General features: G+C 37.0%; 1 long non-coding RNA gene across 10 annotated transcripts in view; it reads right to left on the bottom strand.

The window, feature by feature from the left end:
- The window catches only part of LOC307001416, a 138,633-nt gene that overhangs the window by 47,928 nt on the left and 77,121 nt on the right, over positions 1-13,584 (bottom strand). For all 10 annotated transcript variants that reach the window (XR_013798224.1, XR_013798225.1, XR_013798226.1 and 7 more), the window contains exons 3-4: positions 12,048-12,214; positions 6,150-6,232 (exon numbers count right to left, since the gene is read on the bottom strand). This is a non-coding gene — a long non-coding RNA (uncharacterized lncRNA). The remainder of the gene's footprint in view (positions 1-6,149; positions 6,233-12,047; positions 12,215-13,584) is intronic.

Here is a 13,584-nt window from a genome sequence, read left to right as displayed (position 1 = left end):
AAAGTGGGTGAGAATGCGCTGGCATGTTTGAAGATATATGCTCTTCCAATTCTGCCCTCCGTCGAGGACGGTGACTATTATATTCCATTGGGATGACAGAGTCAGCAGGGCTAGAACCTTTGCGAAGGGGAGAAGTGTCAGAGGGATTGGCCGTGCCGGTGAAGGGGACGGGTGGTGGGGTGACAAGCTGTCAGAGTATCTCACAGTGAGGTGAGCAAAGGGAGAGATGGGTAATCACAGGTAGCCAAATTTCTCTTGACTGAAGGACAGGAGATGGGCACAAAGTACACAAAACCAGATTCTGGAGGGATTTTGTGGTATAAAATGTTTGGAGTAGGGATGCACTGATATTAACATTTAAGATGATAATTTGTTTAATATTATTCACAATAAACAAATAAATGCAAAAATGTAAATGCTATAGTATTTTATCTAAATAAATAAAAATAAACTAAAATCAATTGAATGCATCAAATAAATGGCTGAAACACACCCAATATCAAGTAATACAACAACTGAATCTCCAATATCAGCGAATACAACAAAAATCGTTCATATTTGCTGATAACCAGTATGGTAGATTGTGGATCCCTAGTTTGGCATGACAACAGAACGCATACAAACTATTGTTCAAAATCTGTGTGTTAAAAAAAAGAAAGAAAGAATACTTGTATCCAGCAAGGATCCATTGACTGAATTGATCGAGTGAAAGTAAAGACATTCTAATTACCAAAAATCATATTAGAATGATTTCTGAAGGATCATGTGACACTGAAGACTGGAGTAATGATGCTGAAAATTCAGCTTTGCCATCACAGGAATAAATTACATTTGGAATTATTTTAACATAGAAAACAGTTATTTTAAATTGCAATAATATTTCACAAATTTGCTGTTCATACTATATTTTTGATCAAATAAATACAGCCTTGGTGAGATTAAGAGACTTTTACCAATCTTAATTCAAACTTTAGAATAGATTAAACAGGTAAACAGATTTCTTTTAATATCGGTAAAACACTCCCCACCAAATGGAAATTGTGTTAAATCTTTAGCCTGAATAGGAGGGATAAAAACCAAAGAATTGCAGACAAAAAGGGCATCCATTATGCAATCACTGCACCATTAAGGGGCCGACAAACACCACCTGAATGAAAGAGTCGGCTCATGTCAGTCATATGCGTTTGTTATTAACAAAGCAACACTGTAACCATATACCGTTTGATCCTGACCCCACAACAGATTTCAAGCACTTCACAGTCCACAGCCTTAACTCCTACAGACACAAAACACACACTAATACCCCATTCAAATTGCTGTCCAAACAGCCAGACAGTGACAATTGTGCTCAGCACTGTGCACTAAAAAGGAAGCCAATAAACGCACACATATGCAGTACAATAATGTAAAGTCTTTAGACAGTACTGGCAGGAGGACAGAGTACTGTAAAAATCTGAATAATAATAAGAGGATAATGTGATACTACAATCAGTGTAGCCCAATAAAAGAGGAAAACATCATAGGGTACAGAAGAGTGTTACTCAATGAAAATTATAAAGATTTTAGTTTTCATACTTGCAGTTAATAATGAAAGGGGTCATGTGGGTAACAAAACCACCACAGGCTCTTTTTAACGTGATGTAAATTAAAGGTTAAATCCCAATTTTAAATGGTAAGTCAACTGAAACAATAAAGTGTGCAAAATGCGGGAGTCCACTAAGTAATGGCACAATAAGAAAAAAGAAATTAGTATCACATACAGTAAAGCAATTGTTACATACTGCCTCAAACAAAACATCTGTGGATTACTAAACCTGAGTGATTCAGTCAACGCTGCTGCTGAGTCATAAGAGATGCCAGAGTTATCTTACCATTTACTGGCAAATGAAGCGGCTACGGCACGTTTACGGTATAGCACATTTTGTTGTATTGCAGTATGCTGTGATGGTAATTTGGTATTACTGTGAGCATGATGCAGTTTTTGATAATTTAGTGCGTGTCATCACAGCGTAATGGAACAATGTGTGTTATAAGGCATGACAACAAAGTAATACAGAATAAAAACATTTATTTTCAAAAGATGAAAGAAGTCTATTTGCACCATTTAGATGAACTGCCAATGATGAAACAATTTTCAGTTCTTCTTGGCTGAATGGCAATAGAGTGAACCTTGAACCTTATATAAAACTAAACTAAAATGTAATGCATGATACAAATACAAAAATAAATAAATACAAAAAACAAGTACCACACACACAATATATATGATATCTGGTCTTGCATTTAAACAAGTTTCTGGTGTATTTGATATATAATATTAGAGTTGTTAATATCCCTAGATGAACTTCCTAATAATTTAATTGCACTTCTGATGAGAGAAAAAGACACCTGTTACGTGGTCAGGAAACAAAATCATAATAATAAAGGGTCAGCTACACTTTTCTAATAGCCCAACTGACAGCACTCTTTAATTTGCATTTACTGCACTGTAGAGAGTGCAAAAAAATAACAAATCAGACATTTTGTGTTGTTATTAATGCATAGCACTGACACAACTTGATTTACATAGCTTAGAGTAAGGCTCCACAAAATGAATAACCGGTACCGTTACGAGTAAAATATTAGGCTATGACACTATCATTCTATGTACATTTTAAACTATTATAAAAAATATATTATTATTTATAATACTAAATGGGGTGCTCTCATAAGAAAAGATCGACTATTGCTAGGACAGACTTCTGACTTCATTCACCTCTGTGTATAAAGACACAATCTGATCTTGTTTATGTTAAATAAGCCTGCTCAAGCTTTGAGCATAGGCCATGTTCACACATTCTCGGAAAACCCGCGCTGTGTGAACGCAACCGAACTGGACAACTACTTGTCACTTCATACATTGCGAGAGAAAACTCACAGTTTGAATGTTGCCATGCAGACCTGTTGCTCAAATGAACTCTCAAATGAACTTCAAAAAAATGGAACAAACAATTTCAGCTGACTAACCAATCTGCATATGAAGAACGTAGTACAGGTGCTGCTAAGTTCATGCACATTTCTCTAATTTCATTTTAATAAGCTGCAAATATTTACAATGAGGGACATTTATATCACTGTACCACTCAGTTTGTAATTACCCTCACTTAGGGGTAAAAAACGTGAAAAATAAGAGATGAATGATTATGGCAGAAAGGAAGAACGTAAAAAGCTATATAGAGAGAGAAACTGTAGAAACCAGCTTTTTCTCTTTTATTTCTCAGGCTGCTCCGTCGGACTCGACCCGGGCAAATGTGGAAATCCATCGCTCTGACAGGAGCTTGTCACATTCCATCGCTCCGGGCCGACAGATCCCTCTGTCTGATTCTGAAGGGTTGTTATGTATGAAAGTGCCGGCTGACTCCTCAGCCCCAGTGCCAACACTCTGATAAGCAGGATGACATCTGCGCTACATTATTCTACAGCGGTTCTTTGTGCATGCTGGAGATTGGGAGATCGGCTCAGTATAAAGGGGAGGAGGAAGGTGCAGGATGTGTTGGGGAGGAAAGCAATTACCCACATTTGAGGGGAAGCCTTCGTCTGGGACCCAGCAAAGGGGTTTGATGTGATGGTCTCGTTCTCACTTCCTTTTCTCTTTCTCATCTTCTGTCTCTCATCAACTTCACTAGCTGGATCTTCCATAGCAAGAGGCTCTAGAGTGGCTCAAAGCCTCCTGGTCCTCCCACAAGGCCTTAACTCTCGCCTCCAGCTCTCAGCACATATATAGGCGCAACCTAGTAAAGCTGAAGAAATTGAGTTCCCTCCAAGTGCCTCTCATTATTCATGTTGCCATATATAAAGCCTTGCAAACATCTGGGAGCCGGGTAGTTGCTTCCTATTTCATGGCACTGAAATTTATGGTACCTTTAAAGGGTTACCAGTCTATCTTCTCCTTATGCCTCCACAGTTTTGCTAGCCCTGAATCTGCTCTTACTCTTGGAGACTTAATAAGTATAATAGTGGTGATAATGCTGCTAAGCTAAGGATGCAATACTCTTTAATAAGCATAAAATACATAACACAAAGTTAATTTATGCTAGATTGCAACTGTTTGTATAATCATTTATATTCACATTTTCTCTTTTTTCTTTTTGTCAACTCATTTAAAGAGGCGTGGGAGTTGCTCAGAGTGACAACAGAAGTTGTGAGGAGGCTCAAAAACAGTAATGTTACAAAAGTTTTCTAATTTAAATAAATGCTGTTATTATGCTGTCTGTTTATCAAAGAAAAAAAGTATCAAGGTTTCTTAAGCACTACGGTAAATCAGAATGTTAGCATGATTTATGAAGGATTATGTGACACTGAAGTAATGATTAGTAATGAGTAGTGATTCTGAAAATTCAGCCTTGCAATCACAGGAATATAATATGTTTTAAAACATATTCAAATAAAGTGTACAATTAATCACATTTCAATTGTGATTTTATTTCACAATATTGCTGTTTTAACCGTCTCAAATAAATTAATGAGAAATCAATAAATAACTTAAGCAATTTTAAGAGAATATATATACGGTATATATATATATATATATTAGCTGTCTGAACATGTGCGTCTCTGTGTGTAGCATCCGGGTCAGTGCAAACAGAGCCAGCCGTGCACGTCACACCAAACTCAAACCAACAAACCGATCTTCATTCACTGTGTGTGTGTGTAGAATTCACTTCCGAAGCATATACTTTATCTTGCCTAGCACATAAAAAACAGACACTAGGAAATTGCTTTATATTTTAAAACATTCAACGTGTGGGGTTCAGTTTTCAGCCTTTACGATTTTAATTGTGTGCTGTTTTTGTGTCACTGTTTTACAAAGAGGAAGCCACATGATCCTGTTGCTGTTTGTGTGTTCATGAATGTGTGTCAGCTTGTGTCAGAATGTGTTTGCTTGTGTGTGCAATAAAAGCACCGGTCAATTTCTGTCAGAGACCTTTTTAACATGCACAGACACCAACAAATTAAACATACAGCTGTGCTTATCAGGGATTTCAAGGCCGCTGGGTTCATGAGCTCAGCTCCTGTTTAACTGTCAATTTTTATGCTTTTCTGGCATTTCAGGCATTAATTTACGGCACAGTCATCAGAGGTAATCAGGCCTTATTACGGTTTATCTCCTCAGCCCTTAATCCTGATTCACTTCAGCTGCCTCCACAATTCTTCGTTTTTTACAACAAAGGCATTAACTTTACCCCCATTTCAAAAACTTCCCCATATTGCTTTACATGCTATAGACTATCTGATCGCTTTAAAGCTGCATTTCACGCCGTTGTGGTCTTCAAAAGGGCCAGTGACGAGGCCATCGCGATGAGATGAGATGCGAGTGTGGGTTTCTGAGCTGCTTGATTTGATTTGGGGAGATGATACTACACCCAGGAAGTGCAGGGGAAGGGTTGAATCAATATGCATGTAGTAATTAGGCCCCATTAAAAAAAAAGAACTTCAGAGGGAGGAAGGTTATAAAATGTTAATGAGACTTCAACCCCAGCTCTCTCTGAACATGTGCGTCTCTGTATGTGTGTAGCATCCGGGTCAGTGCGAATAGAGCCAGCCTTGCACGTCACACCAAACTCAAACTAACAAACCGATCTTCATTCACTTCTGAAGCATTGCACACAATGTGCACCCGAACGGGGTTTTGAGGTGAAACCGTTGCAGGTAAAGTTGTTCAGTATGTGCTCTGATACACTGTTCCTGTATGGTAATTTATTGGCAGGGATAGCTCCCCACAGACAGTCTGCCTCCGTCAGGGGCAGGCAGGGGCACTAATGGAGGCGGGTGCAGGCCCGATCAATAAGAGGATGGCAAGTGGCCCAGCCTTACAGCTGTTGCCAGGCGAAAAGGCTCCAGTAATGGAGCTCTGTTAGACAACGCTAGCGGAAGGTATGGGATTGTCTTCATATCCCGATGCTCTCAGCTGTCCCGCTTTGTGACCTGCAATGTAGGAGTATGAAAACGGCTGGAGCAGAATGCCGCTGCGCCCCAATACTTCTACCATCAGCGCCTGATTATGTCCACCTGTCACCTACATCCAAACCTCTAACCCTAATCATGCTCCTGGCAAAGGTTCTGGAGAAATGATGCCCTTTCACAGTCTGAGAAATGTGCAAAAACTGTACCTTTAGTTTGTCAATGGGGCAGTGCACTCAAAGGCTGTGGTCCTGGTGCGTGAAGAATTCCAAGTGGTTCGCGAGTTGATTTGCTGAAAATTTAAATAAAAATTAATTAAATTAGATATGAAATAACATAATTATGATAAACAAAAATTACACAAAAAAAAAACATTAAATTAACATTAAATGAACAACATTGAATTGATTAGCAAATATTTTATTCCAGTTAATTAGCAAACTGAGTAATAGTATTTTTTTCAGTTGCTAGCAAACCGTAGGATCATTTAGGTTCACTTAAGTGGCAGTTTTTTTTTTAAAAGAAATAATCATTAAAAAAGTCTGGGGAAAAGTATGGATCATTAGCTGGAAAGTGAACGATTTCCCTCCAGGACAAGCAAAACCAACAAATACTAAAACTCATGATGCTAGTCTGTGAACAACCAACATGTTCCTTGAAAATTGAGGCTATTTCAAGAAATAGAAGAAAAACGCTCAAAGTGGCCAATCACCTAAAAAATGTGGGAGAATCACTGATCAAATATACACTTTTCAACCTAATCTATCACTAAATGGTGCATATATTAGCATGTTAAGAGGTATGTCAAGGTCAATGTCAATTTTATTTCTATAGCACAACTAAACACAATACCAGTTGACCAGTGTGCATTACAATACATCCAACTTAAAAAACCATAAACACTAAACACATAATACAATATTGTATGGACCATTTAGGGGCAGACAATGCTGACCAGCAAAGGTGACCAGCAAGTACAAATTTGATTTAAAAATGTTTTTATACCATATGCCCAGCACTATCAGTGATGGATCAGGCAGAAGAGATATTGAATGTGTGTGCATTGTCTCTGAAGTAATCAGTGCAACAGAATGAGTAGTGGACTTTGGCGGGACTGTCGTACGATACAACCTTACCACCCTCCAACTCCGTGCAGATGAATGGCTGCCACACTCCGCCAGCAATTGGATTATATGGAAAGCTTTCTCCTCAATGAGTGCTTTGGTAATGCAATCTGCTCAAACTGCCCACTGCAAAGATGAGCAGAGTGAGCAAAATGCTGTGGCACCGAGCATACGTCCCTCTCGGAGGTGACGGATGACTTTGATAGCATAGTGCCTTTGGAGACAGGCACTTCCTCGCATGACAGCAGGGTAAGTGATATAGAATGGCATGTATATTTTCTCAAGCACTGACACGTCTCCTTGCCACATTTGGGTTGGAGTTCCTAAACCCTTGAGATCCATCTCTCACCTGAAAGCTGGCCATTTATTAAGTTGCTGTATGGTTTTGTTATGCTAGTGATTTATGGTTCCAATTTGTCACTTAACTACATGTGGATACGGGTAGCCAAAACGCTCTCAGGTATTTAAACGTTCAAGTAATCTGTGGAGTAATCTTTTAAAGTGGTGTAGAAGCAATTTCCACATTTTAAATTCTACAAAGAAAAGAAAAACAAAGAAAAGGTCAACACTGAATTAAACATGAAATTGTGAAATGTTTTGTATTTTCTTGTAAAATCTACTCCAATATTACAACAAACCCCTTTTTTAAAGTGTTTCTATTTGGTGACTGATACATTTAATGATCAAAAGTCAAAATAAGCAGTTTCATTACATAATTCATTTGACAAAAATCATCATTAGGGATGATTAAATTTACTTAACAGAACTGTTGATTTCATGCTTGGTCCCTTAATTGCTGCTTGCAGCTATATTTACTTTTAGCTATACTACTATTAGTGAAAGATTTGTTGATAAAAAGTGACTACTAGCTGATGTATTTTGATGTATTTTGCAGCAGAGCATATTAAATACATCAAAATTAATATTTACAAAAGGCCCAGAAATCTAAATGAACCTCTAATTAACATGAATAGGAATCCCTGTGATAGACTGGCCATTCATCCAGGGTCTTTTCCTGCCTACATGCCCAAGATTCTGGGATAGGCTCCAGCAATCCAGCTAAACTAGGATGGATGGATGGATGGATGGATGGATGGATGGATGGATGGATGGATGGATGGATGGATGGATGGATGGATGGATGGATGGATGGATGGATGGATGGATGGATGGATGGATGGATGGATGGATGGATGGATGGATGGATGGATGGATGGATGGATGGATGGAATATGAATTAACTTGACTACATAAGGTTATATCAAGGGGGTCCTAATTTATATAAAATATTACTTTATTATATAATATTCTTTTTTTTTAAATATATATAACAAAGTATTTATATAAATTATTATTTTAACATAAAATATTTTTTTAAAGTACCCCACAGACATTTTAAGTTAATTTTTCAATAATTATGACACATTTCCATGCTCACGGTTCTCTGCTGTTGGTTAATATTCACATGACATGCATCATGTTTTGATAAAATATCAACAATTCAAGTGTTTGATTTTGTTTTTATTTTTAAATTATTTACATATATAGGTCTGCAAAAAATATTGTGATTATTTTGTCATTTATTACGATTTGAACTGCAATTTAACATTTCATTTCATTTGATATAAAAATGTGTCATAAAGCTACCAGAAATCCAGATACAAAAAAAAACAAAAAAGTTCACTCTTTACAAGAACCAACTAACACAACAAGTTACAATGCAAATGTTTATGTCCTAAATTCTTCGCTTTCAAATATTCAAACCCTCAAGCTTTTATTTTGGGGAAATTCAATACAATTCAGTTATTTGTATAGTGCTTTTCACAATACATATCGTTTAAAGGCAGCTTTACAGAAAATGCATGTGTCTACATTACAATTTAGAGTGATCTGTTATCAGAGGTGACTGTGTCCAAGTTACTGTATGTATTTCAGAAATGTACATATACAAATCACGGAGTTAGCTAACAATGTATTAATTTAAACAATGTATTAATTTAAGGCAGAAACAATGAGCTCATTGAAGTAATGAATACATGTTGTTAACAAATGATTAGGATATAGAAAATTTTGCATTGGTGAAATGCTGTAAATTTCTTTCCATAAAAAATATTGGCAATAAATGTGAACGTAAATAAAGTGAGCCTATAGTTCTCATATGCATGTCTCAACGCTTGTAGGTGAAGTTCGTGAGAAGCAGTATTTACTGTGAACCAAACCTGGTATCATAAACTGCACGTATTAATGAACACTGTGCCGCTCTTCAACACGCAGTGCAACAGACTTTATTTAAATCTAATCACTTTTGATCTGTTAATCGCAATTTCATAAGATATATTACTATATCAGTTTTATTTCAATGAATTGTGCAGCCCTATTTGTTTATTTTAATGTTACATTCGCTTTAACAACCAACAAAAGTCATTTTTAAGGGTCAGATCAGGTAGAAATAGCGCATTATGCTAACAAATGCATATTATTTGCAAATATTCACTCATTCTGGAGCCACCCTTGGTCACTTTTTTCTTTTCCTGCAATCTTCTGAAGGGCAAAGACTATTGGTTCTGATTTACTACACCACAAAAACGTCTCACAGAGGAGACAAGAGACAATTTCGCAGTCATGACTACCCCATCAACTCTTGTCCACGCTTCTTTCTGTCACACCGGGACCAGCCTGCCCTCGCATGGTCATTTTCCCATTAATGTAAAAGATATCCTATGTAGAATACAGAAAGACTGAGGGCTTTAGTGAATGAGAGATTATTCATTCTCCTGAGAAACTCTGGCACATCTTCTTCTCCGGCAGCAGCAGACAATACGGCATATCTCCTTCTGCATCAAATCCCTTCATGTGTCAAAACTACACTCAATGGATTCTCCTATCAAATCATCATCTATCTGAGACTTGTTCTTCCTCCCTAAATGAAAATGATTTGAATATACAGATGTCTGACAGCATGACTACAAATCTTCCTCAGAGAGTAGAAGGACGTGGCCTGATTACTATCTGCGGCTGGCATCCAGCTGTGTGGTGGGCAGGTAGAGACCTTTTATCACCCGGTGGGAGGTCCACGTTGACCTTGATTTCTTTGCAGAGTGACAGGAGAGAACTGTGCAGCATCAAGAATAAAAAATAAATAAAAGCCTCACTCTACAAATAGCATAACTGCTCCAGAATTATTTACATTCTTTATATTTTGTCAATACTAAACATAGACATACTTTCCTTAATCACAACTTTCCTATATGGTACCCACGATGTATTTTAAGATATACACTGTCGTTCAAAAGTTTTGGATAGGTACGATTTTTAATGTTTTTAAAAGAAGTCTCTTCTGCTCACCAAGGCTGCATTTATTTAAATAAAATGAAAAATAAAGAGTAATAATTGTTAAATATTATTATGACAATTTAAAATAACGGTTTTCTATTTTAATATATTTTAAAATGTTGTTTATTCCTGTGATCAAAGCTGAATTTTCAGCATCATTACTCCTGTCTTCAGTGTCACATGATCCTCCAGAAATTATTCTTGATGCTCAAAAAACATTCATTATTATTATCAATGTTGAAAACAGTTCTGTACCATTTTTTTTTCAGGATTCTTTAATGAATAGAAAGTTCAAAAGAACAGCATTTATTTGAAATAGGATCTTTTGTAACATTATAAATGTCTTTACTGTAACTTTTGATCAATTTAATTCATCCTTGATGAATAAAAGTATTGATTTATTTTATTTATTTCCCCCAAAAAATGTTTAAAAAAAAATCGTACTGACCCCAAACTTTTGAACTGTAGTGTTTAATGTTACAAAAGCTTTCTATTTCAGATAAATACTGTTCTTTTAAACTGTCTATTAATCAAAGAATCCTGAAATAAAAATGTAAATAACTGTTTTCAACATTGATAATAATGAGAAATGTTTCTCGAGCATCAAATCATAATATTAGAATGATTTCTGAAGAATCAATGACTGTAATGATGTTATGATGATGCTGAAAATTCAGCTTTGATCAAAGAAACAAATTATACACTTTACTATATATTCGCATAAAAAAACTGCTGTTTTAAATTGTAATAATATTTGATAATGATGCTGAAAATTCAGCTTTGATCACAGGAATAAATTACACATTACTATAGATTCACATAGAAAACAGCTGTTTAAAATTGTAATAATATTTCACAATATTACAGGGTTTGTTTTTTTATCAAATAAATGCAGCCTTGGTTAGCAGAATAGACTTCTTTTAAAAACATAAAAAATATTACCGCTCCAAAAATGTTGACTGGTAGTGTATATATATTTTCCATATGGTTTGCACCAATCTAGTGGGTCATTCTGTTGGGAGCTGGTACTGTCCTGACTCTGTTGTCCTCTTTCTGCCTGGCTACACACTTGCAGTCATGCACAGGAGTGGAATAAATTATTCACAAAGAGTCCATCCCTCCCTTCCTTTTTCCGTCTGCAGGATGGGCGGAGCGGGTGGAGAAGGTGGGCACGAGGGGCGGAAGTACACCAGTCCCAGAGCCCACAGCTCAGCAGGAGACCAGTCCAGAGAAGTCCTCCAGACATCACAGTGTCCTCTCTTTCACTGGCAGTCAGGCTAATTCAAAACTCTTTTAACATACACCTGTGCATGCATGTCAGTAGGACAAGTGGGATAAGGATACATTTCCTCTTTCTTTCCTTATCCCTTTCTCACCCCCTCATTCTTAACTCTGCTGTCCCTAGTGGGGCCTCTGTCACTAGAAAAGCCCTGTTATTTTGTAACATGTCCCCTTAAGCGAGATTTCACAGACTGTCCCTGAGTATCAACAGCAGACTTCTGTCTAGCCCGGACGCCATCCCGCAGGTAATCCCATATTGTTTTTCTTCTGAGCTTGATGCACACAGATGCTAAAAAACGCTTGAAGACTGTGCGTAATTAAAAGTGCATGTGATCGTGTGGTCCTACTCTCTTTTTTTTTTTTACTTGCCTCTGGCCGTACTTCATCCCTCCAGATTTGTTTTAGCTGCCGGATGGTCGCAGCCAATTCAGCATGTATCTGCTTGGGGCCACAACAGGATTCCAGTAACACCACATCTCAGATCAATAGAGACATCCAGAAGACACAAGCTGACAATAACATGACTGGTAACAGCACTGTGGGAAAGAAAAAAAACAACAACAACTGGATGAGCATAAATAAAACAGAGGCTCCCTTCTGCACAGACTGATTTGTAATTATGTTGAAAACAAAGCATTTTTTGTGTGCTTCATTCCCTTTCTTTGTGTAGTCATCAATAACAAATGGGACTGTGCTAATCACAAAGTTTTTTCTCCATATTTGAATTGTTGGTTGTAGAAAATGAACAAAAGCAATACAACCACTTTATAATTACGCAGTGCTTTATTGAGCGTGTTTGTATGCGCAATCTTATGCCAATTATGCTTAAATGTATAAATTAATGTTAACCCCTTAAACTGTGTTTTTTTTCATAAACAAGGTCATAAACAATCTAAACTGATAATTATTGTTGATTATAGCTCTTGATTTTGTAATAGTGATTATTAATATAATGTTTTTTGCAGAGAAAAAGCAAGTCATATTCTGGCTACAGACAAAGCAAGCTAAGAACGGTTTATGAATTTGTTTATTGCTTTTTACAGATTAGAAAATTAAGGGTGCGTCTTAATCAGCTTCCTAGTTCAGTAGTCAAGGGGGGCACTGATCAGCAGAGGTGGACAAAGTACACAACTTCCTTACTTGAGTGAAAGTGCAGATACTGGTAAAATACTCCAGAAACATCAGTCGGGTTCTTCTGACGTCAACCAGGCTTTCATTTCCAACCAAAATCCAACGTCTGTCCGACGTTGGATGTTTACATCAACCCGATTTTCATTTTCAACCTTGGGTTTGGTCTTCTAAATGGAAATGTTGTCATTGTTTTGGAGCACACTAGCTTATAGATAACAGTAAGGCTAACATATTCAGAACCCGTACGTTATGAGATGTTGCAGCTGAAATTCCTCACCATCAGCATTAACAAGAGTATGTCCATCAACAAACCGATGTGTATATTTCTAATTTATTGCGGTGCACAGGCAGGAACTGTATCTATAACAGCGTATGTTAGTCGGACTGGGGTTAAAAAACAGCCCTGGACTTTCTCCCAAATAGGCCCATCATCCGGCCATTCGCCCCCTAGCCGTGCGCGACAGACACTAGCCAGGATGTCCTGATACTATGCCAGATAATGTGACAATACTGTAGCCTATCAGACTAGGTATATTCACAGCAAGTAACATCTCAAAACCAATGATGATAATTGGGGTTGTGTTTATTAATTAAGTCTCAGCCTTCAAATAAAAAACAAAAATGTACAATGCCATTATCTGCATTGAAAATAAAATACAATGAAATGTCATGGCTACAGAAAACCCAAATTACACAAACTTGTAATTATAAAACATATAGTAACTAGCCTATACTATATAACAATTAAAATATAATGTAACCAAATGAGACACTG

The sequence above is a fragment of the Phoxinus phoxinus genome, assembly GCF_949152265.1.
Source record: "Phoxinus phoxinus genome assembly, chromosome: 7".
Classification (NCBI taxonomy): Eukaryota; Metazoa; Chordata; class Actinopteri; order Cypriniformes; family Leuciscidae; genus Phoxinus; species Phoxinus phoxinus.
The sequence above is the reverse complement of the archived record's forward strand: the minus strand, read 5'-3'. Positions and strand labels throughout refer to the sequence as shown.